Source organism: Tamandua tetradactyla, chromosome 25 (assembly GCF_023851605.1).
Source record: "Tamandua tetradactyla isolate mTamTet1 chromosome 25, mTamTet1.pri, whole genome shotgun sequence".
NCBI classification, from domain to species: Eukaryota; Metazoa; Chordata; class Mammalia; order Pilosa; family Myrmecophagidae; genus Tamandua; species Tamandua tetradactyla.
The window spans coordinates 32,980,647-33,005,046 of NC_135351.1; the positions used below are offsets into that span (position 1 = coordinate 32,980,647).

Here is a 24,400-nt window from a genome sequence, read left to right on the forward strand (position 1 = left end):
CCAACAGCTTTTAAGAGGCAGGAATGAGTTAAATTTTTAAAAAGTATTTACAATAGCATCCTGTGCATAATGTTTGTTAAAGAAGTAAACATCCAGGGGGGTGTTTCTGGAAAAGTGAGAGGAATTGTGAAGTGTTTTCAAGAATATAGTTAAATCCAAATCAGTATGAAAAAGATGCATTCTGGTGGGTGAGCACAGGCCAAGGAAAGGAAAGCAGAGAAGGGGGCTAAATGGGAAAGGAAAATAAGATAAAATAAAACAAGTTGAGGTAAACTGTCATAAGGGCAGGACTATGTTTTATTCATTGCTAGAGCCCCAGGGCCTGGAAAATGTCTAGAACAGGTACTGAACACAAGAATGAATAAATGATTGAACAATGAACAAATGAACTGAGGAGTACACTAACTCATTTCTGTGCTCCTGGGCCTAATAAAAAATTAAAATATATATGCTAATACACTAGCCTGATTCCGATTTGAAAGATAAAAGAGAAAGTCTTATAGTCATCCAGATAGGAAGAATTGGTTACTCAAGAAGGAAAGAGGGTGGGCCATGGTGGCTCAGCAGGTAAGAATGCTTGCCTGCCAAGCCCGAGGACCCGGGTTTGATTCCTGGTGCCTGCCCATGTAAAAAAAAAAAAGGAAAGCGAATTAGGCTAGCATAGGAATTCTCAGCTATAATTTTGAAAGCCAGAAGGCAGGGGAACAAGAATGAAAACTGTTAAGGAAGTAGGGTGGCAATACAACATTCTCTATTTGGCCAAGGTAGTAAAATATGAAGGTAGAAAGTAAGACAGTAAATACGGTTTTAGGTCCATCTTCTGAGAAAGTTTCTGTGGGAAGGACTATAACAATATAAGATTAAATCAGAACAAAAATTCCTGGATAGCAAAAAATGAAGAATGAAAGCAACAGTAATGAGTAATATTCTCTAAATGAAGATTTAGTTTAGATAGAAAAGGATTACGATAACGTGACAGAATGCAATCTTGCTTAATAAAGAATTTTGAAATGAAAAAAAAAACTACATGGAAACATTTAATATTAGCCTGGAACTTAAATTCTAAACTATCTCAATAACCTCCCATTGTTATGAGAATTGATGAGGGGCTAGCAGTTTAAACTTCTTGCCCAGTTTATAAGATGCATAACTATATTTAATTTTGGAACGTTGCTCTAGCAGCACTTTTTTTTTTTTTCGCAGGCAAGACATTTATTCTAGCAGCATTCTTTAAAGTTAAAATGCTCCCATCATTTGACCTAAAATATTCAATGCGATGATCTTGTAACACAACAAAAAATAAGTAAAATAGTTTGGATATATATCAATATCTATATGATATGTGTCCAGTCAGGTGATTAATAAGGTGAGTTGGTTCTATTTATATAGAGATGTAGAAAGATATCAATGAAATGTTGTCAAGTAAAGAAAAAGCATCTGCAGAGTAAATCTTTTAAAAGCCCATATATAAGGACACAAATGTTTGTATAAGCATGGAAAATAGATATGGAATGGTATATCCCAATTTTTGATATTGTTTCCTCAGAGGTGGAGAGATTGAAACTCAAAACAAAAAAATTAAATAAACGAAGAAGGAAGTAACCCAAATTTTAGCAGTGACATTTTCTGGGTGGTGAAATAATTGGTGAATTTACTTTTATCTCTATCTTTTCTACGTACTCCAAATTTTCTTGTATGAGTATGTTTCATTTTCATAAATAACCAAGAAAAAAATATTTAAAAGAAAAACAGATTGTCTATGAATCACATTCTATTTCTCAAAAAAAAGAAACAACTATGGTTGAATAATTAATAAACATATTATCTGCATTTCTTTGATTGTTTAACTCTTTGTATAACTTATTTATCTATTTTATTTACCATTACAGTCTCACTTTTGCTAGATTTCTGAATTAAGCCCCTATTCTGTTTTTGTTCCACTACAAAACCTTGGAGAAAAGGTTAGAAATGGATTTGATAATAAATTTACTCTAGAAATATGTTTAGAGCTCTATAATCTACCTAATATTAGTTATAGAAATACTAAAAGTGCTTTTGAGAAATGTTTATTTTTAAAAGAAAAAAAAGGCAAGGAGGAAACAAGATTAGCAAATGCTTAAAGTCATGATTCACAAGGCGGGGAGGTGCAGGATGCAGCCTGTACATCGTGAACGAACAGGAAATGTGGCAAAATCCATTGCTTCCTTACACTTCAGCATAGATCAAGCAGATGAAGAGAAAAAACATCTTTAATAATATTATGGTAGATGCACTATAAATGAAATTGTTTACATGCCTAAGAGAGTATGAGTTAGATTGGGGTAAGCATAGCTAAAAGATTCTGAAGTTAATAATGTAGTACACACACAGAAACACAATGCGATGTGAAGTCATTTAGAAATGTGCAAGGTTTTGACCACCAAAATATAGTTGTGCAGATAACGCTTTAGTTCTGTAGTTGAATACAGAACATCAAGATACATTTTAATTTCAAAACCTGTAACATCTTCTACTGACTCCTCTTAAAACTTTAAAACTACCCAAGACACTCATTATGAAATTTCCTTCCTCCTTTACAAAAGAGATGATTTAAACAAAAACAACAACACATATTTAAATGTACAAACTTCTAGCTTTCCAGAAAGAAATTCTTTGTAAAATGGGAAACATTTTTAAAAGCACCTGTGCAGCAAGATACTAAAAACATACCTAGCGGTTTCTTCAGCTCCTCTTACCAAAGTTGGTATTAAGTTACTAAACTACAGAAGCCTTATTAACCTTCAAACCTAGTAACCCCAAATTTTAAAGTATGTATAAGTACCAAACCATGAGCCAAGCTCATTTGCTTTGGGACTCTCTCACGAAAAAAAAAAAAGTGCTCCAGGCGCTGGGGCTGTTTCCCAGGCTGTGGTGCGGTGCTGCATCTCAGGCTGACCTACCTGCCTTCTCTGGTCTGAGTGAAGAGAAGGAACAGATGAGCCGATTCTGCTCACAGTCTGGGGGTGGAGTCCTCTGACTCTCTCTCTCTGGGGGCTGCTGGCTCGCTCTGGCTGCAGCTCTCCAGCAGGTTATAGTTAAGACAGGCAGTATGACGCAAATATTAAAATCTGAGAAAGATAAGCTGATAATAAATCTTTCTGAAAACAAGCTGAGAGCATGTTATTGAGGATTGTAACTGGGAGGTGTTTTTATTCTGAGTCCATATCAGGAAGCTAGCAGTGAGCAAGCTAAATAAAGAAGGTAAATATTGCCATTCCTTTAAAAGTAGTTCCAAGCCTGGCTCACCAGTAACCGTGGTCGTGAGTGTCAGCTGGACACACATGAAGACACTTGCTCAACAAATTCTCTTCATTGTTGACCGATCTGAATGAGAAGTACTCCTGTATATAAACGTCTGTACATAGGAAATAACTATTGCTCTAAAAAAATCATTTTCAAAATGAATGACTTGTACCAAATGGATATTTTTTAAAATATCAGAATGTTTCCTGAACTCATTAACATCTTATACTTTAAGATGTATCTTAAAGTACTCTAAAGCAGTGATTTTCAAGCTTTTTATTAACCAGTCTGTAGGAAGAAATATATTTTACATTGCGACTCAGTACAGATATAGGTGTGCATCTAAAACGGAAGCAAAATTTTCACTTAAAATATTACCCCCTCTTCATTCAATTCACTCTAATATTTTTCAAGTTGATTCTGTTTCATTGTTTTTGATCAGTGGGATTTACAATCCAATGATGTTGTTGACCACAATCTTAAAAACACTGCCTTACAGGTTATATGGCCATACATATTTATCCCATCAATTTTTAATCTCGATCTCCAAAATGAAGCTCTTATACATGGAGTCAGAATCATCATTATGGCAAAATGGAGAGCTGAACAATTGTGGTTCTTCTTGACCTATTTCTAGCTATTCGTTATTTGAAAGTGGAAACTTAGAGGCTCATTATGGTAGATCAATGGTCCTAATTCTTCATGCCTCTTCCCTTCCCTCTTTTTTTTTTAATAATAAAAGGAGACTTATTTAGTTAAAAACTTGTAGTTCTTCAGAGGAAAGGCAGCTAACTTTCATCTGAGATTCTTTCTTCCTTGGGAAGGCACAGAATGATGTCTGCTGGCGATGTCTGCTGGCCTTCTCTCCCAGCCTCTGGGTTCCAACAGCTTCCCCCGGTGTGATCCCTTCTTGCATCTCCAAACATCTGGGCTGAGCTGCAAGTGCTGAGATGAGGTGGCATCCCTTTCTTTGCCTTAACCTCACTGAAGATGGAAGATACTTCCCAGCCCCTTGAACTTGACCTTTGCCCTTTGACTTGTTTTGGCCAAAAGAATGTGGGCAGTAATAAAAGTATACCAGTTCCAAGTCTTGTCCTTAAGAAACCTCATGTGTTTATGGTGCCTCTGTGCCACCACCATCGGAATGGTTCAGCTAGCCCACATGTCCAAGGAGGATGAGATATGTATGGAACAGATGGGGGCAGAAAGATCTGTGGCATGATGCAGATTCATGAGTGTGGCTATTGAGGTAGGTGGTGGTTTGTTACATAGCATTATCATGGCAATAACTAACTGAGTTAATAGTATTTCTGAAGGAAGCTACTGAAATTTATTGTCCCATGTCCCTGCCTTGGGCATCATCAGTGAAATATTGATACAGAGCAATGAGTCATCTGTGACCCAAATAGCCCATACTACAAATGAAAAAATTATGAAATGAAAATAACCTTGCACTATGTGGATATAACCCAGCTTCAGAACCTTTTGTAATTTAGGATTGGTTCAAAGAATAAAACCCAAGTTCAGTCATTATTAACAGCACATAGAAAATATCATTTTTTCTTTTGGAAAACAAGTGAGCTGTTTGTTTGCCTGGATTATAAATATACACATACAAATACATGTCATTTTGAGACTGAGTTTTCTTCTCAAGCAAGCACAATATCTCATGTATTGGAGTTTATAAAGCTCTAGGAAATCAGGAATCTTACCAGCTCTGCTCAATGCTGTCTCCCACTGGCCTAAAACAGTGCCTGGCAAATCACAGATGCCTGATAAATATTTGTTGATTGAATGATTTTGAATTACTGAATGAATTGATTATTCAGTTTTTAAAGCTTTTTAACTCAAAGGATTATACTGATACGGAATTCTCACAGTTCAACTTGTGCTGATTACAAAACTGCAGAAATTATTTATCATTTCATTTTATGTGCATTTTTTCTCTTAACCTGAGATTTTGACAAATACTGGGTGCCAGATTTGTGGGATAAAATATCATTATGATTCTTCCTTCCAGCAATATATAACTAATGGTGAGATGCACATGCAAACAGATACTTGCAACACAATAGAAGGCATGCTAAATGAAAATATAAAAGCTGTGTTATGGGAGCACATGAGAGGGAACTTGACACTGCATATGGTGTCCAGGGAAGGCTTCATGCATGAGGGCACATATGAGTTGAATTGGGAACGATAGAAGGCTTCACAACATGGCTAAATTTAGAATGAGGGAAATACACACACATACTTTAATATTTACAAACTACTTCCAAATTTTGTAAAAAAAAAAAAAAATCCTTAGTCAGTTAAAAAAATACATTTTAATGTTTTTATTTTCTCATTCCAATATCTATTTTTATCAACACAAGTGTATTGATTGCTTACTGTGGGCATTCAGAGCAAAGCATCTGCCGTCATTAAACACACACATCTACAAAAAAAAAAAGAGTCAAAGCTAGCAACTGTCTTAATTCCCATTATTCAAACCGAGTGAATCACAAGCTGATGGCTTGCTTTACACCTTTCCTTCATTTGCAAAGAATAAAGTTGAAGTATCTAGGTTTCTATTAAGAGTAACTTCATATCATTTTTATACATGGTATGATTCTATTGCTATGTTTATGAGATTTTTAGAAGAAAAATTATTCCCAATATATGTGAATAATACTACTAATTGAGTACTTACTATGAAAGGAATTGTACTAATTGCCTAAGCAATTAGTTTACCTAATCCTCACAGAAAAACAAACGAATAGGTATCATTATTCTCACTTTACAGATTTATGATGAATTTGGAAGTTAATGGTGAAGTGTAACAGTAATAGTAAATGGTAAAGCCAGAAATGAAGCCAACATCTGGTTAATGCCCTGTTCTGGTTTGTTAGCAGCCAGAATGCAATATACCAGAAATGGAATGGAAGGGGAATTGAGTAAGTTGCTAGTTTACAGTTCTAAGGCCAAGAAAATGTCCCAATTAAAACAAGTCTGTAGAAATGTCCAACCTAAGGCATCTAGGAAAAGATACCTTGGTTCAAGAAGATCGATGAAGTTCAGGGTTTCTCTATCACGTGGAAAGGCACATGGTGAACATGGTCAGTGTTTCTCTCTCTCATCTGGAAAGCCATGTGGCAAATATGGCATCATCTGCTAGCTTCTTCTCCTGGCTTCCTGTTTCATGAAGCTCCCTGGGAGGCATTTTCTTTCTTCATCTTCAAAGGTCGCTGACTAGTGGATTCTGCTTCTTGTCATGCTATGTCATTCTGCTCTGCTCTCTCTAAATCTTCATTCTCCAAAATGTTTCCTCTTTTATAGGATTCCAGTAAACTAATTAAGACCTACCCGAATGGGTGGAGACATACCTCTGCCTAATCCAGTTTAACAACCACTCTTGATTGAGCCACATCTCCAGGGAGATGATCTAATTACAGTTTCAAACATACAGTATTGAATAGGGATTTGAAGAGAGGCTAAAACAATTACTATACAATTGGTTGTCTTAAACAACAGGAATTTATTGAGTTTTGAGGTTTCGAGACTAGAAATCCAAAGATGAGGCCTCAGGATTGCAATGCTTTCTCCAAAAAAAACTGGCCTTCTGGAAGTGGCTGCCATTGACCTTGGCCTTTCCGTCACATGCTAATGCACATGCGGTGCCTTATACTTCTCCTTTCTCTTCTGTGTTCCATTGACTTCCAGCTTCTGGCTGCTCCCTGTAGCTCGCCTCTCCATCTGACTTTCACTCTGCTTATAAAGGACTCCAGCAATCTGGATTGAAGCCCAGTCTTAATCAGTTGGGCCACACTTAAACTGAAGCAACATCTTCAAGAGATCTCATTTACAATGCATCCATATCCATAGGCCCAGGGGGTGGGACCTGAATATGCCTTTTGTGGGAGATGTGATCCAACCTCCAACATATAGGTATCTGGTAGGGGCTATTAATTTCTTACATGAAGAGACTCTTTGATCCGCCTCAGGAGTAGGAGCCATTATTTCAAGGAGTCACAAATTAGTTTAGTGCCACATATTCCATTAGCCACAAAAATTTCCATTCAAACTCAAATAATGTCCTACTATACACAATACAACTTTGGGTAAAAGGAAATTGATGTTCTTTGAACACAGTAAATACAATTACCAAAAGTTGCACCTGAGGGAAGGAAAGTAAACTAAGAAACTCTGTTGAAGTTTTAGTTTGATGAAGATGGCCTGCATCTAGAGTCCATGACTTGGAAATAAAAGTTATTGAGACTTAGTTCTGGGCAAAAGTTTGTAATAACATCTTTGTCATGTATGGGGGAAAATAATTGCTTACTTTTTCCATTCTTTTTCCTGATTTGAGAAATTTACAATGAGAGCTAACCCTATGATGATATTTTATTTTTTGTGCTTTCTTTTTCCTTTTTGCATATTTTTAACCTGTTAAAGATCTCTTTTACTTCAAGATCCATGTTTCCAGCTTTGGCAAGGCAAAATTTATCAAAATCTTCTGAATTTTCCTGGCTTTGTGATTCGTTTTCTTCTGTCTCACTTCTTTCACAAAGGCTCATTAGAGTTTCTCAATTAGACTGCCTTTCTTCTCTGCTACATGAGTATTTTAGGGCTTAGCATTCTTTCTTCAACCTATAAATACTTGTTTGTGAAATTTTCCCTTCTGAGAGATATTAAATCTGTAAGCTATGTTTCTTGAACTATACTTTTCAAACAATCTTGACCAATTTCCCCTCCCAATTTAGATACTCCTGCCATGTTTTCTCCTATTTTTCTAACATCTGTATCAGGCTTCTTTTGCCTTGCTTAACATATTTGTCCTTTGAATTCTATACTTTTCATTGGGGGGTTTAACCCATTCAGTTTGGGTTTTTTTCTTAGCAATCAGGTGATATGCAGCCAACTAAGATTATCACGTCACCTTGAAACTCATTCAGTAGTTAATTGAGCATTTTACACTGACTCAAAACTGCCTAGTTTTTCTGTAAATACTCACCTTACCAGTCAATGTCTTTAACAGAGATTCTCATCTGCTCCTACTCACAGAGGGCTTCTCAATTTCCTCCTGCAAATTTCTACACATTGGAAAAATATAGCGGTTGACTCTTTACAATGGTGACTCTTCATCTTAGACATGTACACCCCAGTTATACATCTGATCTAGGAACTATGTGGTTATCTCCCATTTTCCTAATACACTGTTTATTTCCCCTTTCAACTTTTATATATGCCTGTCATGGATATGAAGATTTCAATTTGCACTTTATCTCATGCCATCCTGCCCTTTAAGATTTACAACTTCCCCTTAAGAAACAGTCTCTGTAATTTATCTTAATGGCTCTGTCCTCCTTTGTTTTTTAATTTTTTTATTGTAGTGATCTTTATACAACTCAAAATTCCCCATTTTAACCATGTCCAAATGTACAATTCAGTTGTATTAATACTCACAATTTGTGCTATTAAGAATTTTTGCAACTTCACCTTTTTGATCACCTCAAATAGAAACTGCACCCATAAATCAATAACTCCATTTTCCCCGTGGGCCCATGGGCTCCTGGTAACCTATAATCTACTATATATCTCTAGAAATTTGCTTCCTCCAGGTAATTAATATAAGTGAGAGCATATAAAATTTGTCTCTTTGTGTCTGGCTTATTTCTCTCAACATAACGTCTTCAACTTTCATCGTGCTGCAATATGCATCCAAACTTTACTTCTTTGAATGGTTGAATAATACTGAATTTTGTGTTTATAATGCTTTTTGTTTATCCAGTCATCTGTTGATGGATATTTGGGTTGCTTCCACCTTTTGTCTATGCAAAATAATGCTGCTGCAAACACTTATTTAGGACTCTGCTTTCAATCCTTTGGGGTTGCCAGGTCATATGGCAATTCTATTTCCAACTTTCTGAGGAACTGCAAAGGTGATTTCCACAGCAGCTGCACCATTCCACAATGCCTCTCACAATATATAAAGTTTCCTCTTTTTTCTTTATCCGCACCACCACTGATATATATGTATATATTTTATATATATTTTTGTATGCTGTATGGTGGGGCCACATTCATTATTTTTCCATGTGAGTATCCCAACATTACAGCAACATTTGTTAAATTTGTTTGTTTGTTTGTTTTTTGGAGAAGTACATGGACTAGGAATCAAACCCGGGTCTCCTGCATGGCAGGTAAGAATTCTACCACTGGACTGCACTTGCATCCCCTACCACTACTGATATTATTATTATTATTTAGTAATAGTCATCTTCATGGCTGTGAAGTGGTATTTCATTTTGGTTTAATTTGCATTTCCCCATGTCCAGTGTTGTTGAGCTTCTTTTCATGTGCTTATTGACCATTTTAATAACTGCTTTGGAGAAATGTCTTTTCTTATCCATTTTTTAATGGGGTTTTCTTTTTTGTTGAAGTACAGAAGTACTTTGTATATTATGGGTATTAAGCCTTATTACATATATGGTTAACAATTATTTTCTCCCATTCTGTAGGTTGTCTTCAGTTTCTTGATAGTGTCCTTTGGTGCACAAAAGTTTTTTTTTTTTTTTTTTTTTTTTAAGTTTGATGAAGTCCATTTTATCTATTTTTCTTTTGCTGCTAATGTGTTTGGTCCCATATCTAAGAAATAAGTACCAATCAAATGTTATGCAGATTCTACCCATACTTTCTTTTTCTTTGTCAAGATGATGCATTTTTTATTATTTAAATATTTTATTTAATGAACCAAACAATGCACTTAGAACCACCAAAAATGGATATCTTAGTTAGCTTATCCAAAAGTATATTTAAATAAAGTATCCAAATTATCATTGTAAAGCCTGTTTGTACAGTAAGTTTCATAAGCCAATTTAAAATTAAGGTGAACAAAGAAAAAAATCTACAGATATAGACATCAGAGTTTCTTGAACTCTAAATTTTAAACCCTAACTTAAATAGCATTTGATTAGCTATCAAAACAGTATACATTCTCAAAATATCAAGTAAAAAGTCATTAGAGGCATCAACTTTGCCATAGTAATGACCTATGTTACTGAACATTTTCAAGTTTTTGATTTCAGGAACATGTAAAGATACAAATATTTTTACAATTAATATATGAAAATCTTATCTCTTATGCTAAAACATTAAAAATCTATTTGATCTAATAATACTATACCTACTTGTGCTTTCTTTTGTTTACAACGTACATAGAACATTTATTTCCATCCTTTCAGTTTTAATCTGCTTGCATCCTTAGGTCTAAGGTAAATCTCTTGTGAGAAACATGTAGATAGATCATATTTTTAAAATGCATTCTGTCAATATTTGTCTTTTAATTAGTGAGCTTAGTACAGAATTAATACTGTAAAAGCAGTTCTTGGGTCTAGCACCTTATCCTCTAGTTTCAATTTGTCAGATCTATACATTCTTTTCCCACTCTCAGTTTTCATCTTTTAAGTTACCCTTGCTAATACTCTTTAATTCTGTACTGTTCTTCAGACCTCCTTCTCTAGTCTTTTTACAAAATTGACAGAACTCCCTTTAATATTTCTTGTAGGGCAGGTTTCTTGTTGGCAGACTCTTGCAGCCATTGTTTATCTGGGAAGATTTTAACCTTTCCCTCAATTTTGCAGGACAACTTGGCAAGATAAAGATAGACTTCTTAAATATATCACATCACTACCTTCTTGCCTCCATGGTGCCTGTTGAGTAATCTGAGCTTAATCTTATATTGTTTCCCTTGTATGTAGTAAAATCTCTTTTCTCTTGCTGCTTCCATGACTACTTGCTTATCTTCAAGATTTGACATTCTGATAAGTATAATGTCTTGGAGTAAGCCTATTTGGATTTATTCTATTTGAGATTCTTTGGGCTTGTTTGGATTGGATATTTATTTCTCTTATAAGGGTTGGGATAGTTTTCCCTCATTATGTCTTCAACGAGCATTCCTATTCCTTTATTATTCTCTTCCCCTCCTGGAACACCAATAATTCTTATATTTGTATGCTTCATTTTGTCGATCATTTCCCTGAGATCAAAAACTGCATTTTTGACTTCCGGAGAAGATGGCGGCTTAGTAAGATGCGCGGGTCTTAGTTCCTCCTCCAGAAAAGCAACTAAAGAAACAGAAACAATACGAAACAGCTCCCGGAGTCACGACAGAGACCAAAAAGACAGCGTACCCCATTCTGGAACAGCTGAATGGGCAGGGAGAATCTGCTGTGGTGAGATACCCGAGGGGCGCGCATTTTCCCGCCGGGGCGGCTGGCGACTGGGGTCCCCTCCACACACGTGGCTCCCCGGTCTGACTGGGAACGTTGGATAGCGGGGCCCTCCCGTCACGCTTGGCGTTTCGGGCCAGCTGGGCAATTAGGACCGGCACTCTCCCAAGCCGCGGCGGCCAGCGACCCCCGCCTCCACGCGCGGTTTCCCAGGCCGACTGCCGTGCAGACAGACGAGCGCCACGAGCGCCACCTACTGGGCAGGAAAAGAAAAACAGAGCCCAGAGATTTCACAGAAAAACCTTTCAACCAGCTGGGTCCCACACCCAGGGAAATCTGATCAAATGCCCAGACACCAGCAGAACATAATGGATGACGCTCGGAAAATTGAAGATATGGCCCAGTCAAAGGAACAAACCAATAGTTCAAATGAGATACAGGAGCTGAGACAACTAATGCTGAATATACGAACAGAAATGGAAAAACTCTTCAAAAACCAAATCAATAAATTGAGGGAGGACATGAAGAAGACATGGGCTGAACAAAAAGAAGAAATAGAAAATCTGAAAAAACAAATCACAGAACTTATGGGAGTGAAGGACAAAGAAGAAAAAATGGAAAAAACAATGGATACCTACAATGGTAGATCTAAAGAGACAGAAGCTACAATTAGTGAACTGGAGGATGGAACATCTGAATTCCAAAAAGAAACAGAAACTATAGGGAAAAGAATGGAAAAACTTGAGCAGGGGATCAGGGAACTGAATGACAATATGAAGCGCACAAATATACGTGTTGTGGGTGTTCCAGAAGGAGAAGAGAAGGGAAAAGGAGGAGAAAAACTAATGGAAGAAATTATCACTGAAAATTTCCCAACTCTTATGAAAGACCTAAATTTGCAGATCCAAGAAGTGCAGCGCACTCCAAACAGAATAGACCCAAATAGGTGTTCTCCAAGACACTTACTAGTTAGAATGTCAGAGGTCAAAGAGAAAGAGAGGATCTTGAAAGCAGCAAGAGAAAAACAATCTGTCACATACAAGGGAAACCCAATAAGACTATGTGTAGATTTCTCAGCAGAAACCATGGAAGCTAGAAGACAGTGGGATGATATATTTAAATTACTAAAAGAGAAAAACTGCCAACCAAGACTCCTATATCCAGCAAAATTGTCCTTCAAAAATGAAGGAGAAATTAAAACATTTATAGACAAAAAGTCACTGAGAGAATTTGTGACCAAGAGACCAGCTCTGCAAGAAATACTAAAGGGAGCACTAGAGTCAGATACGAAAAGACAGAAGAGAGAGGTATGGAGTAAAGTGTAGAAAGAAGGAAAATCAGATATGATATATATAATACAAAAGCCAAAATGGTAGAGGAAAATATTATCCAAACAGTAATAATACTAAAAGTTAATGGACTGAATTTCCCAATCAAAAGACATAGAATGGCAGAATGGATTACGACCCAGCAATACCACTGCTAGGTATCTACTCAAAGGACTTAAGGGCAAAGACACAGACGGACATTTGCACACCAGTGTTTATAGCAGCATTATCTACAATTGCAAAGAGATGGAAACAGCCAAAATGTTCATTAACAGACGAGTGGCTAAACAAACTGTGGCGTATACCTACGATGGAATATTATGCAGCTTTAAGACAGACTAAACTTATGAAGCATGTAATAACATGGATGGACCTAGAGAACATTATGCTGAGTGAGTCTAGCCCAAAACTAAAGGACAAATACTGTAAGGTCCCACTGATGTGAACCGACATTCGAGAATCAGCTTGGAATATATCATTGGTAACAGAGACCAGCAGGAGTTAGAAACAGGGTAAGATAATGGGTAATTGGAGCTGAAGGGATACAGACTGTGCAACAGGACTAGATACAAAAACTCAAAAATGGACAGCACAATAATACCTAAGTGTAATGTAACTAGGTTGGAACAGTGAATGAAGCTGCACCTGAAATATGGTTTTTTGTTTGTTTGTTTGTGTGTTTGTATCTTTTGTTTTTGTTTTTTTTCTTTTTCCTTTATATATATATATATATTATTAGTATTATTATTTTAATTCTCTTCTCTATATTAACATTCTATATCTTTTTCTGCTCTTTTGCTAGTTCTTTTCCTAAATCGATGCAAATGTACTAAGAAATGATGATCATACATCTATGTGATGATACTAAGAATTACTGAGTGCATTTGTAGAATGGAATGATTTCTAAATGTTGTGTTAATTTCTTTTCTTTTTTTTGATTAATAAAAAAAATTAAAAAAAAATAAAAATAAAAATAAATAAATAAATAAATAAATAAACTGCATTTTTTCCATCTTTCTTGCCATTTGTTCTTTTGAACATGCTCATTTGTTCATCTTTCATGTCTTTTAATTTGCTTACTCTCTTCTCTCTCTTGAAATCTGTTGTGAGTCTCTAATATGTTTCTAATTTGGTCTACAGTATCTTTCATCACTATGATGCGTGATATCTTTATATTAATTCTTTCAACTTCTTCTTTATGCTCCTCCAGTGTCTTCTTGATATTCTTTATATCATTAAGAACAACCTTAATTAGTGGTTCCAAATTCTTATTTACTTCAAATGATTTAATGTGGTCATTTGCCTGAGCCATACCTGCCTGAGCTTTCTGCAGTTATAGTGCCTTCTTAATGTCTTTTACCTCATTCTGATCAAACTTAATAAGCCATTCTAAATTCTGTGACCTCTCAGGTGATTTAATGTGGTCATTTGGCTGAGCCATATCTGCCGGGTCTTTCACATGCTTACTGTGGATGTTATTGGACATGACCGATTACCGCTGGGAAATGTCCCAGGCTTATCGAGAACTCCTTGTCATGGGGGTCCTTTCCTTTTCCTAATCATCCTGCTAACAATGTTTTGTTTCATATCTTTCTACGTCTCCTTTTCCTCAGATATCCTGCCATGTCTTTCCATTTTAGAGCATCTTTTCAGGGATACAAGCTGAATGGTTGTTGATGGCCCCAAGTTTTCAACAACAAAACAAATATGATCAGGCCCAAAGATATTTGCCATCTAAAAGACTTAAGAAAACCAGAAGGCCTTCAGTACATAAAGGAATGTCCCAATCTGTGGAACTTTTGGCCAGGTAGGAGAAAGGTCCTGGTATAAATCATGTCACTTCAAGCCTGCAAAATCAGATGGCGTGCCCTCACATTGTCCAGGACTCAGAGTTCCTGAGATGGGATGTACATATGGTCAGTGGGTAGCTCTATTCAATTATGGGAAAAGACGACACAACAAACCATCATGGCCCCCAAAAGACATTGGAATAGACCTGCAAGGATTATTGAGATTTCCCAAGAATCTTGATAATACTAAGTTACTGCTCTTCTGATATTAGTATCCAGCTGGCTTAATAGTAATCAGTCACTTAGAATGCGCCTACTGTAGACCAGATCCTGCCCTATGCGATCACATTTAATCCTCAGGTCACCCCTGAGGTTGTGTAAACATGATTCCTCTCTTCATTGAAGAGACTGAAGCACAAGGCAGCTCATAAATTTGGTCTTTCCACAATCGGCAAAGCCAGGAACCCAAAGCAGAACTGACTTCAAAACTCTACCCCTCTGGGCTGCCGTCTTATTCCTCTCATTTGGGTAGAGAGCTAGATTCACTCTTTCAGAAATTGTCTTTGGTGCGTTCAGTTAGGATGGCTCTATCTCCCAGAGTCTATTATTTCTGGTAGAATCGAGAAAACTGATTTCTGAACTTGCAGTATGAAGAATCAGACAGAGTAGACCCCAAAAGTGGTAACCTTGTACAGCTTATTCATTTTTTTTACCAAAAAGAGAAGTCAATAAAATATTTCTTTAAAGATTAAGCTACAAAACAGTTCTATACAAATAACCATGGTGATTAGTTGAGACTGTTTTAGTACAGAATATAAAAATATCTTTTATTAGCCTTGCAAAAGATATGACTCCAGTAGCTACTGAATTGTTTGATGATGGAGAAAACCTTCTACAGAACCCTAGGTTAAAGTTGAATAATGTGTCCGAAACATTTATTTCAAAAGGCTCTTACACTTAGTAGAAACTTGGTAAAGAGCAGTTCTTTTAATATGGAGGCTAAAAAGCAAAGTAGTACTTCTAAACTTGCGTTCAGTTCAGAGTAATGAAGACAGAGCTAGCATTAGCAGGTCTTACAAACCTCCTTCCAGAAAACAGCTTGATAAATAAAATTATCCAAATGCCACCCACTCCATATTTTTTTCATGACTATTACAGGCTGGAGCTTTAGAGGATTGCCTGTATATTTATTCTTGGGCCATCAAAGAAGGGAATGTTCATGAGGCATTCAGTTTCTACATTGCAGGAAGGATAATTTCTCTATCTGAACCTTCCTTATGAAAATACACTTTCAATGTTAATCTCATTGAATTTGACCCTCTGACCCAGATACTGCATTCACATGACCTGTAGACTGATGACTTCTTCAAGTGTTTATAGGTTGTAGAATTTAATAGCCTCCTCCCAAGAGAAAGGTGGGACTGGAGAAATGAGGGCAATAATTTATATAATAATGGATTTCTCCCAGCATGCCACTCAGTCCCTTCTACCTCAGGAACCACTGAAGTCAAAATCTGGACATACTACTTGTGTGGGTACAGCAGAAGTTTTCTTACATTCAATAACAATAAAGGGAAGTAATAAGGAGGAGAGGGAGTATGAGGAGGAAGGAAGAGGAGAAGGGTGATGAAGAAAGGGAAGGAAGGGAAAGAAAAGGAGGAAAAGAAAAGAAGGGGAAGGGAAGGGAGTAAAAGAAGAGAAGAAAAAAGGAGAAGGAAAAAGAGAGGAAGAGAAGAGAGAGAAGGAAAAAGAGAGGAAAAGAAGAAGAAAAAGGAGGAGAAGGAAATGGAGGAAAGAAGAAGAGAAAAAGGAGGAGAAGGAAAAAGAGGAAAAGAAGAGGAGAAAAAGGAGGAGAAGGAAACAGAGGAAGAAAAGAGGAAAAAGAGGAGGAGAAGGGAGGACAAAAAACAGCTTTTACTGGACTGTACCAATCATTGGGCTAAGGGTATTCTACAAGACCCCTGGTTTATTCCCACAACAACACTAAATAATAGGTACCATTTTGGTCCTTACCTTATAAAGGAAGGACCTGAGAATTACAAGCCTTACGAGTAAGGGGAGACAGAGGAATTTGATTCCAAATTTTTTTGACTCCATAGCTCTAGCTCCTAACCAATAACAAGAATTTGAAAAAAAGTCTTGAACTTAACAACCATCTATGGATGAATAAGGATATCTTATTAATTACTGCTGTGCAGATGAGATGATAGCAATTTGCAAATAGTTTTCTTATCATTAAAATTATTATAGTATATTTTTTCAGCAATCTTTGAAGATATCTTTCACATGTTCATTTCAGTTAAAGTTAAATTATATGCGACTTCCGGAGAAGATGGCGGCTTAATAAGACGCGCGGGTATTAGTTCCTCCTCCAGAAAAGCAACTAAAGAAACAGAAACAATATGAAACAGCTCCCTGAGCCACAACAGAGACCAAAAAGACAGCGTACCCCATTCTGGAACGGCTGAATGGGCAGGGAGAATCCGCTGCGGTGAGATACCCGAGGGACGCGCGTTTTCCCGGCCGGGGCGGCTGGCGACTGGGGTCCCCCCCACGCACGTGGCTCCCCGGTCTGACTGGGAACGTTGGATAGCGGGGCCCTCCCGCCACGCTTGGCGTCTCGGGCCAGCTGGGCAATTTGGACCGGTACTCCCCTAAGCCGCGGCGGCCGGCAACCCCCCCTCCACACGCGGTTTCCTGGGCCGACTGCGATTCGGATTGGCAAGTTAAAGGAGCCACAGCATCTTTTACTGGTGGGACCCGCAGACAGACGAGCGCCACGAGCGCCACCTACTGGGCAGGAAAAGAAAAACAGAGCCCAGAGATTTCACAGGAAAACCTTTCAACCAGCCGGGTCCCACACCCAGGGAAATCTGATCAAATGCCCAGACACCAGCAGAACATAATGGATGACGCTCGGAAAATTGAAGATATGGCCCAGTCAAAGGAACAAACCAATAGTTCAAATGAGATACAGGAGCTGAGACAACTAATGCTGAATATACGAACAGAAATGGAAAAACTCTTCAAAAACCAAATCAATAAATTGAGGGAGGACATGAAGAAGACATGGGCTGAACAAAAAGAAGAAATAGAAAATCTGAAAAAACAAATCACAGAACTTATGGGAGTGAAGGACAAAGAAGAAAAAATGGAAAAAACAATGGATACCTACAATGGTAGATCTAAAGAGACAGAAGCTACAATTAGTGAACTGGAGGATGGAACATCTGAATTCCAAAAAGAAACAGAAACTATAGGGAAAAGAATGGAAAAACTTGAGCAGGGGATCAGGGAACTGAATGACAATATGAAGCGCACAAATATATGTGTTGTGGGTGTCCCAGAAGGAGAAGAGAAGGGAAAAGGAGGAGAAAAACTAATGGAAGAAATTATCACTGAAAATTTCCCAACTCTTATGAAAGACCTAAATTTACAGATCCAAGAAGTGCAGCGCACCCCAAAGAGAATAGACCCAAATAGGCGTTCTCCAAGACATTTACTAGTTAGAATGTCAGAGGTCAAAGAGAAAGAGAGGATCTTGAAAGCAGCAAGAGAAAAACAATCTGTCACATACAAGGGAAACCCAATAAAACTATGTGTAGATTTCTCAGCAGAAACCATGGAAGCTAGAAGACAGTGGGATGATATATTTAAATTACTAAAAGAGGAAAACTGCCAACCAAGACTTCTATATCCAGCAAAATTGTCCTTCAAAAATGAAGGAGAAATTAAAACATTTATAGACAAAAAGTCACTGAGAGAATTTGTGACCAAGAGACCAGCTCTGCAAGAAATACTAAAGGGAGCACTAGAGTCAGATACGAAAAGACAGAAGAGAGAGGTATGGAGTAAAGTGTAGAAAGAAGGAAAATCAGTTATGATATATATAATACAAAAGCCAAAATGGTAGAGGAAAATATTATCCAAACAGTAATAACACTAAAAGTTAATGGACTGAATTTCCCAATCAAAAGACATAGAATGGCAGAATGGATTACGACCCAGCAATACCACTGCTAGGTATCTACTCAAAGGACTCAAGGGCAAAGACACAGACGGATATTTGCACACCAGTGTTTATAGCAGCATTATCTACAATTGCAAAGAGATGGAAACAGCCAAAATGTCGATCAACAGACGAGTGGCTAAACAAACTGTGGTGTATACCTACGATGGAATATTATGCAGCTTTAAGACAGACTAAACTTATGAAGCATGTAATAACATGGATGGACCTAGAGAACATTATGCTGAGTGAGTCTAGCCAAAAACTAAAGGACAAATACTGTATGGGCCCACTGATGTGAACCGACATTCGAGAATCAGCTTGGAATATATCATTGGTAACAGAGACCAGCAGGAGTTAGAAACAGGGTAAGATAATGGGTAATTGGAGCTGAAGGGATACAGACTGTGCAACAGGACTAGATACAAAAACTCAAAAATGGACAGCACAATAATACCTAAGTGTAATGTAACTATGTTGGAACACTGAATGAAGCTGCACCTGAAATATAGTTTTTTTTGTTTGTTATAAAAAAAAAAAAAGTTAAATTATATGTATGTACTTAGGGAGTATTTTCAGGCTATCAGACATTATTTTCTTACTATGTGCATTTATAATCTCTCTCTACAACAATCAGGCACTTAGTACTAAGTACACTTAATGGCAGGATTTTCTATTGATTTCTACTCATCCTGTAGCTGCAAATAAGCACGTAGTTAATTTCCTTTGATAGAGTAAGATAAAATTTTACTATAGACAGGAAGAAAAAAATATCAGCTAGTTCACAACCAATTTTAATTAAATCAACATCATAATCTGTAAAATAGCATTTTGTGATACTAATATTTTCATAGTTCAATTCAAAGTATATCCAATCAACAAGTCTACAAAGCACATTGCCCAAACATTAGCTATTTATCAGATAATCTACCAATGTATTGACAGGTGGGCCCCATTTGTATTGGCAGGTATTCAAAGTTTTTAGAAGGCACTGAATGTTAAATGGCTGTCACAGTGATAAGAGATAATGCTGTATTCCTGTGACTGGAACAGATAACAGAATAAAAACATTAAAAGAGCTCACCCTTCTGTTAACATGTTTTCATTGATCATTTTCAACTTACCTCCCAAGTCTGAAGAGTTCCCATTCTTTATGTTGACTGCTTTCTCCCGGTCAACTGTGTTCTCCTGCCACAATCTTTCGGGTTGTATATATGTTTTGATACCAGTTGTGTACTTTCACCTTAGTCCTCACCCTATGTCAAAGTCTGCAGCTATTAAAGCCATAAGGAATATAAAACAACTCTCTTATAAAGGTGAAAGCTGCATTGGAAATCTGCTTTAATAGTTACTGAGCAGCAAATCCAGACCAGATATCTAGTATTAAGAAGTGTCCAGTACTTAAGTCAATCACGATTAATATTAAGTCCTTCAGGAAGGCACATCTTGCATGGCTATGTAAGAAAATACTATCAACCTAGAATGTTAGAGAAGACATTGGACATGAAGTTGGAAGACTGAGGTTTGAGAATCTGATATGTCATAAATTGGGGGATTTTAAAATGACCCTTGCTCTGGAGAAAAATGTAGCAACATTATGAAATACTGGTGAAGAGTAAAATGGGAAAGAAAATGTATGTAAAAATGTTTTATAAACTATAAAGCACAAAACATACGGCATCAATAGTGCCTTTATATACTATGGCAGGAATAAATAGGTAAGGTTGCCTTCAGGCCCATGGAAAGAGCATGAACCTGACCTCAGGCCTTCAAAGACCTTGTCCTTGAAAAAACTGATGGCATTGACTTGAAGGGTACATGGAGCTCACAACCCAGGAAGGAGGCAGGAGAAAAGTAGTACCAGATTACTCTAGGTTGGATAATAAAAGAATGATGAACACCTGTTCTAGTTTGCTAGCGGCTGGAATGCAACACACCAGAGATGGATTGGCTTTTAATAAAAGGGGATTTATTTCGTTAGTTCTTCAGAGGAAAGGCAGTGAACTTTCAACTGAGGTTCCTTCTTACGTGGGAAGACGCAGGGTGATCTCTGCTGGCCTTCTCTCCAGGCCTCTGGATTCCAACAACTTTCCCCGGGGTGATTTCTTTCTGCATCTCTAAAGGTCTGGGCTGAGCTGCAAGTGCTGAGAAGAGGTATGCTGAGCTGCTTGGGCTGTGCTAAATTGCGCTCTCTCATTTAAGCACCAGCCAATTAACTCAAACGGCATTCATTGCAGCAGGCACGCCTCCTAACCGACTGCAGATGTAATCAGCAACAGATGAGGTTCACGTGCCCTTGGCTCATGGCCACAGCAATATAACTAGGCTCCTTCACCTGGCCAAGTTGACACCTAAATCTAACTACCACAACACCCTAGTGACTCATGGAAGACATTAATCATTTACTGAGTGATTTCTCTATGCTCAAGTAGAAGATGGATGTGAAATAAATGCCTTTGAGGAATTACCTTTCTCTGCAAACTAGTTTGCACCAATATTTATGAATCTCTGCCCTTTCCTGGATATACAGGGGAATTACATTTCCATTCTTTTCAAATTTGACTTAGTTATATGGCTTGCTTTGGCCGATAAAACGTAGGTGGAAATGGTATGTATCACTTGAGATGAAAACCTTAAATAAGCTATTTCTCCATGTTCTTTTTTCATAGTCCAGATATGGAGGCACAGGTTGAGGTGGAGGCTCAAATTTATCCTTTTAAAATGGAAATAACAGTGCTTGTTTAATAGAGTTGTTTCATGTGAGAAAGTGCTTGTCATTCAGCAGGTGTTCATAAAGTACTTATAATTATTATTATGCTTCAGAAATAATTAAATTAAATTACAATAAACACTGCAGTTCTTGTTGAGGCGACTGCACGTGGATGGTGAAGCACATTGAGCAGGGTGCCGAGGAGCTGTACCTCCTTCCTTTGCGCGTGTGCGAGGCTCCAGGATATTAGGGTGAGGGGGAACATGGAATCCTACAGAGACATTTTTGCATTTTGCAATTGTTTAATTTTTTTCCTTTCCTTTTTGCAATTTTAAATATTTTGCAAATCCCAGAGTTCAGTTAGTGGAGCATCCTTGTCTAGTAAGGGGCCAGCAGGCGCTTTGCACTCTCTCCAAGGACTGACTATGCTCAGACCTGAATGTTCTTTTATGGTTGTTTTGTTTTTAATTTGTATACAGTTGTACAGAGAGAAATAAAAAGAACTTTTTTTCCTCCTCTATCTTCTTCGCCAACTTGAAAGTTAGTAATTTTTGCAAAGAAAGGGAGAAAAAAATTGCAGCAACATTTAAAGAAGTTTGGGATATATTAAAGGGGAAGAAATAAGTGAACTGACATAGAGAAAATATCCCAACCTGAAGCCCACATTTATTCCACCTTCCCTCCCTTCAGCTTCCTCTGTTTCTTTTGGAGAATGCATGGAAACTCTCCTGGTATCATGAAGATGCATTTAGCAAAGAATAAAGAAAAGAAACAAAAACTGGATGAAGAATGAAAACCCAATGTTTCCCCCTTCAGCCTTTTTTGCATCCCACTTTATGGGCCGAAAGGCTTCTCTATAACTTTTGGAATGTATAAACTATGTCTTCATGACCACAGCACCCCACATTTTTGAGGTGCTCAGCTGGCTCACCTGTTCTGGTCCTATGTCCGGGGTCCACTCACCCAGCATCCTGTCTTAGATCTACATGCAGCGCCCCATCTGACCAGGTCCACTACTGTTAGCAAACTATCCTGTTGATCTCTAAATTGTTCAGGTGCCTGTGGGATACAAGCCAGACCAGGTTGATGTTTCTCTCTTTAGAATCTCTGCTCAGAAAATATTTCACTCTGGAAACCCCAAGTTCTCTGAGGTCATACTCGAAGCCACAAACCGTGAGTAGGCAAGCTTGCAAAGTCTTCATCACTGGTGATCTGAAATTTGACAAGTACTGGGATACCAGTAGAAAGAACAACATGGCAGTTGATGGCTTCTGAGATGCCTGAAGGCTGAAGGAGAATGGGAGCACCACCTGAACTTCATCTGTTGAGTAGGCAAACTCAGCCCTCTAAGTGCAAGCCAGGAAGGGACCCCCATTTGATGACTTTTTTGTGGGTTGGCTTTTGAAGAGGTGCACATTTGGTTGACTTCCTGTCTGATGTGGTAAACTTTTCTGTCCCAGGTACACTTCTAGAAGTGTAGGCAGAGCTGACTCACAGCTTCATTTGTATCTGGGGTGTGCTGATTTGAAAGAATTTATGCACTCTAGACAAGCCACATTTTAATTGTAATCTCATTTTGTAAAGACAGCCATTTCTGTTTCTTCTAATCCCTATTCAGTACTGTATTTTGGAAACTTTAGATTATCTCTATGGAGATGTGATTCAATCAAGTGTGGGTATTAAACTTGATTAGGCGGAGACATGTCTCCACCCATTCCAGGTAGGTCTTGATTAGTTTACTGGAATCCTATAAAAGAAGACGTATTTTGGAGAAAGCCTCAGAATGCTGCAAAACCACAAAGCAGAGAGTCTACCAGCCAGTGACTTTTGGAGATGAAGAAGGAAAAGGCCTCCCAGGAGCTTCATGAAACAAGAAGCCAGAAGAGAAAGCTAGCAGACTTCACCAAGTGCACTTCCAGCTGAGAGAGAAACCCTGAATGTTATCAGCCTTCTCAAACCTAGATATCTTTCCCTGGGTGCCTTAGATTGGACATTCTATAGACTTGCTTTAATTGGGATATTTTCTCTGCCTTAGAACTCTAAACTAGCAACTTATTAAATTCTCCTTTTTAAAAGCCATTCTGTTTCTGGTATCTCGCATTCTGGCAAACACTGGGGTTTGGTGTGTGTCCCAGTATGTGCTTTGGCCTGTGTGTGTGGTTACTGATGTGTGTTCACATGTGTGCATGTACTTGTATGCCTAAGCATGTGTTCTTTTGCATTCACCATCTTAAGAACCTTCATCATTTAGTTCAAGAGGGAGGAAGGCATGTTTTTCCCAGGTTATGATGAACACGCCATTCCTCTTTCCTCCTTCCCTTTCAGAGTTGTTTTGTGTTAGACCTTATTTACTTGCCATGCACCTCTCCTTGAATTCACTAAGAAAGACTTGGTAAATTAATAGAGCTCAGTTTCCAAGGACACAAGTGCTTGTTATGTTTAATTGACAAGTTCTCATGAAAAAAAATGGTCCACGATATAATTTTGCAGTACTAATGTACAGGTTAGTATTTTATGTTTTGGTGATATTTGTCTTCTTATTGAAGGTGCTATTTAGATTTTTCATGATCCTATCTTTAATTACTGATCCATCCACTAAGTTTCATTTTAATTCTACCAACCCCAGATAAGTCAGAACATTATTATTAGAACACAGATCTGTTGCTACAAAGCAGCAGTCCTTTGTACGGTAGAGTATTAGTAGTGGATGTGGGAAGTTTTCCCTGTCGAAAAATTTTACTGTCTTTTGTAAAACAAAATTTACATACTCAGACTATCTATGGGAAACAGTTAAAAAGTGTGTATCTTTTCTGGATCCCAGAGCTTACGTCTAGATCACCTAACATTCCTTCATTGTGTGAAACAAGTGATAGGATGGAAATTGAACTAGTGTCTAAATTAAATACCTGTTAAAAATGTGAATGCTCTTGATGAGTAAAAGCATTGATAACTTGAGATCATGAGGACATAGTTTTCCAGAGTTATAGGGCAGAGATCTGGTTGTTTTTATGTGTTTTTCATGTTTGACAGTGAATTTCAGTGGTTAATTTATCAGAAGAGGCAAACGATGC

General features: G+C 37.6%; 1 protein-coding gene across 2 annotated transcripts in view; it reads right to left on the reverse strand.

The window, feature by feature from the left end:
• Positions 1 to 19,820, reverse strand: part of TAAR1 (trace amine associated receptor 1) — a 34,791-nt gene extending 14,971 nt beyond the window's left edge. The window contains exon 1 of one of the 2 annotated variants that reach the window (XM_077143615.1): positions 19,744 to 19,820. The gene's annotated coding sequence lies outside the window, so the exon portion shown is untranslated. Of the gene's footprint in view, positions 1 to 2,939; positions 3,111 to 19,743 lie in introns of those variants that run through there. The other variant, XM_077143614.1, reaches the window with a different exon arrangement.
• Positions 19,821 to 24,400: the final 4,580 nt, after the last annotated feature.